The following is a 3154-nucleotide window of genomic DNA, read 5'->3' as shown; positions in this document are numbered from 1 at the left end:
CACACACACACACACACACACACACACACACACACACACACACACACACACACACACACACACACACGTCTGTCCTGCTGCTCCTGAGTGCATTTTAATCAAAGTGTGCTCGAGGTTGTTAAAAAAAAAAAACCAGCAGCTTGACCTCGCAGATTAACCCTGTGAGACAGCCAAAGTAAAGTTTGGTCTAAACTCATCAGCGTTTTGGATCACAGAGCCTCAAACAAGATAAGACATTCTGTGTGTTGGCGTTAACACAGTGGTTGAGCGCGGCGGTCTTAAAAGAAGTGATACGCAACATCTGTCACCGCACGAAAGCACGCAGTTCGTCGATCGGGGCAGTGTGTTGACATTAGTGTGAGCATGCTCATGCGGACCATATGCAAGAGACTGGTTATGTTTAGACTACATCTAAACCTGTAATCCCAGCGTTTATCTGGCTCCCTAAACCTTATTACTCTCTAAATAAGTGGCACAAAGGCAGGAGGTTTCCCAGATGGATTATGGGATTGAACAGAGAAGTAGTCATTCGGTTGCACAAAGGTCAACACTGCAAGTGTAACTTTGAGTCTACAGATATAAGACTTTTGTTTGTCTAAAAGCAAAAAAGCACACATTGTGTCAATTTATCAATGATCCAAATGGGGTGTAACAGCACATCGAACCACGTCGATATATTGATAAAATGATTAATGATTCAATCAAGACAAAACAAACAATTCATATCATCATATGCCCACTGTGGATTGATATTATATATGCCCATCTAACACAATCCTTTAGTAAGTGATTGTTTTAGATGAGCATATGATATTGCATCATATCGATTGATGACTTGTGAAATAAACTGATATATCAATATCATGACAAACTTTATGATAGAGAAGCATTGTATCATTATCCAACAAATCAATATATGATTTACATCCCTTTAATCCAATTAGGGGATTGAAAAAATAAACATTTACTTCACCTGCCAATAAGAAAATTAGTTGCATTTCTTTTAGATTTAGTTCTAAATATGTTTAAAAGGAACATTTGTTGCCTTTGGGGAATATTCTGGACTAAATGATGAACTTATAGATTAGGGCTAGGTGATGTGGCTTAAAAAAGTTTTCAAAGTATAAAATGTTTCACATCAGTTGATAATTACTGATTAGGTTTTTGATTTACCCATTTGAAATAAAGACCAGGAGAAAAAAAGGCAGATTATTACAGCCAAACTGGTGACGTGACTTTTCCTCTTTATCCACAATTTCCTGTTGAGCTGTTGCACTCACTTTCTCCTTTCACTCCACTTTGTCCTTTTTATCAGTTACAAGGCACGGTGCCGAAAAAACATGAAACTGCTACTGTGTGTGTTACTCAACAGGTTGTTTAGTTAGTGAGTTGATGCCACCAACCTTGCTTAACTGGGCCGAGAGAAGTCGAGCGACTAAAGCCTTTCCTCTGCCTACATCCCCCAGAATGCCATGTGGTTCTGGATCTGACTTCAGTGAAATTATCAACATTCTATTGGATAAATTTTCATATGTGTATTGTGATATATGTAGTATTATTGAATTACTGCCCAGCTCTATACGCCAACTTTTAAAAATGACAAGAATTCTAAAATGCCCTTAAAGAACGATTCAGTTTTATATTTAGGCAGATATTAAAGCTTTAGTCAGTGTCTGCAAATGTAGCTCAAGCACCACTGGGTGGATTTTGTTTAAACTTACATGAAACAAACATTGGATCTCAATCTAAATTAATACATTTAGCAGCAAAACCAATTTAAGATGGCCACTAGGGTTGGGCAAAATCTTATTGTGTGCAATTATTCATCAGAAAAACTTTAATCTATTATTTTTTTGATGATTAATATGATAAATGCCACCAGGCAGAAGATTTCCCAGGTCAGTCCGCTCGATGCTCCTCTCCGCTTTGAATGTGACACACATTAAATAAACGTTTTGTTATTTATTCACCATAACTCCGGTTTTACTTTATCTATCAACACAATTTAAAAATTGATGTATAGTCTGAAGTTTGTACTTTTGACACAAGTTGGAACAGATTTTTACAGAGAGCAAATCTTTCCCACTAAAAAGTGATTTAAATTGGTCATGTGACTAGAGCATGCAGGCGTCCAGGGACTCCAGGGGATTAATCATCATATTAATTGTTATTGGCTAAATGCCACAATTAATTGCGGTTAATTTTTTTTGCCAATATCACCCAACCCTAATGGCCACCACAGCAAAACTAGCGTTAGAAAACACACAAACTGTTAAAGGTTAGTCCTTTTATGTGTTCATTAATTTTTTTTAGAGACATTGGGCCTCATGCAAGAACCGTTCGTACGCACAGATTTGTTATTAAATTGTGCGTACGAGTGATTTAGGAGAATTTGTGGCATTTACCAATGTTTTCGTATTCTAAGATTTTTTTCAGATACGAACAAAATTCACGAGTGGTCCAGACCTGTCGTATATTTTACGAGCAGTCAGTCTGCTGTTATCCAGACTGATTTTCCTCCCTAATAACTTTATATTTCGTTAGTATGAAGACATTTTGAGTTGAAAATAAATCACACTCCATAATTATGTTGACAATAGGCTATTCTGCTTGAATTAGAGTTATAATTTAAAAAGTAATAATTTAGACTAACAATATAAATTGTCCGCCCGGATGGTTTATCCGCTATCGGGTGCGGGGGCAGCAGCAGAGAGACCCCGCTCTCCCCAGCGACACTTTCCAGCTCGTCCTGGGGGACTCCGAGACGTTCCCAGGCCAGAGGGGATACATAATCCCTCCAGCAAGTCCTGGATTTTCTCTCCAAAGTGCCAGACTTATTTTGAAATCATTTTAATATGCTTATTTCAAACCCACATCTGAGACCACTTGAGACCGCGCAGCGGGGGGGCATACGGTGCGCAGCGCCGTGGCTTCTGAATAAATGAAAATGATTTAACACAGTTGTTTATACTTTCAGCAGCTCATTTTATTCCACAGCTGACCTGCTAAAAATGACAGATTTTCTTTTCTGGATCTCTGACAGACGGACTTCAATCTCTGAACTCGTAAAGTTCTTCTTTAGTTTTTGCTGTCATTTTTCATGAATGAATGAACACTTCCTTGTATCTGAGGCAGGAAACATAGCCTTTTATGG

General features: G+C 38.1%; 1 protein-coding gene across 1 annotated transcript in view; it reads right to left on the bottom strand.

Moving 5' to 3' along the window:
• Nucleotides 1–3154, bottom strand: part of LOC106528395 (amino-terminal enhancer of split) — a 14616-nt gene that overhangs the window by 9770 nt on the left and 1692 nt on the right. The gene's annotated exons all lie outside the window — the stretch shown is intronic.

The sequence above is a fragment of the Austrofundulus limnaeus genome, unplaced genomic scaffold (assembly GCF_001266775.1).
Source record: "Austrofundulus limnaeus strain Quisiro unplaced genomic scaffold, Austrofundulus_limnaeus-1.0 Scaffold376, whole genome shotgun sequence".
Classification (NCBI taxonomy): Eukaryota; Metazoa; Chordata; class Actinopteri; order Cyprinodontiformes; family Rivulidae; genus Austrofundulus; species Austrofundulus limnaeus.
This window is presented reverse-complemented; position numbering and strand designations above follow the sequence as displayed.